Source organism: Eimeria mitis, genomic scaffold (assembly GCF_000499745.2).
Source record: "Eimeria mitis Houghton genomic scaffold, Emh_scaff825, whole genome shotgun sequence".
Taxonomy (NCBI): domain Eukaryota; phylum Apicomplexa; class Conoidasida; order Eucoccidiorida; family Eimeriidae; genus Eimeria; species Eimeria mitis.
The window spans coordinates 9666-10338 of record NW_013576060.1 but is presented as its reverse complement, the minus strand read 5'-3'; positions in this window follow the sequence as shown (position 1 = coordinate 10338).

The window sequence follows — 673 nt, the reverse complement described above, 5'->3', positions numbered from 1 at the left end:
GACAGTTGCTGCTGCAGCTGCTGCAGCACGAGACCACCAGACAGTCGGCGCTGCTGCTGCTGCTGCTGCGCTGAGAGGGAGATGACTATTAAATATTTAGTATCTAGAGAGCAGCAGCAGCAGCTGCAGCAGCAGCAGCAGCAGCAGCAGCAACGAATTCCCTCCGCAGCAGCTGCTCGCTGGCTGTGCAGCAGCAGCGGCGGTCCGCTGCTCCCGCGAGCTCGGCGAGGCGCTGCTGCTGCTGTTGCTGCTGCTGCTGCTGCTGCTGCTGCTGCTGCTGCGTGTATATGGGGGCTGTATAGGGGTGTCTCTCTCAGGAGACTTGAGGAAATGTAAGAAAGAAAATATGCAGAGCTGCTGGAGAAGCAGCAGCAGCAGCACAAGCGGCCATAGAGACGGCAGAGACAGCAGCAAGGGGTCACGGCGAGGCTGCTGCAGCAGCAGCAGCAGCAGCAGCAGCAGCTTTATTATACTCGTCTATAACCCCTGCAACAAAACTCATACATATATATAATTAAAACACAATTAAAAGAAAAAAATACAGAAATATAAACCCCAACACAGCCAGTGACTCGCCAGCTGCTGCTCTCGCTGCTGCTGCTGCTGCTGCTGCTGCTGCTGCTGCTGCTGCTGCTGCCCGTCCCAGCCGAGCAGTCGTCGGCAGCGCCCTGGA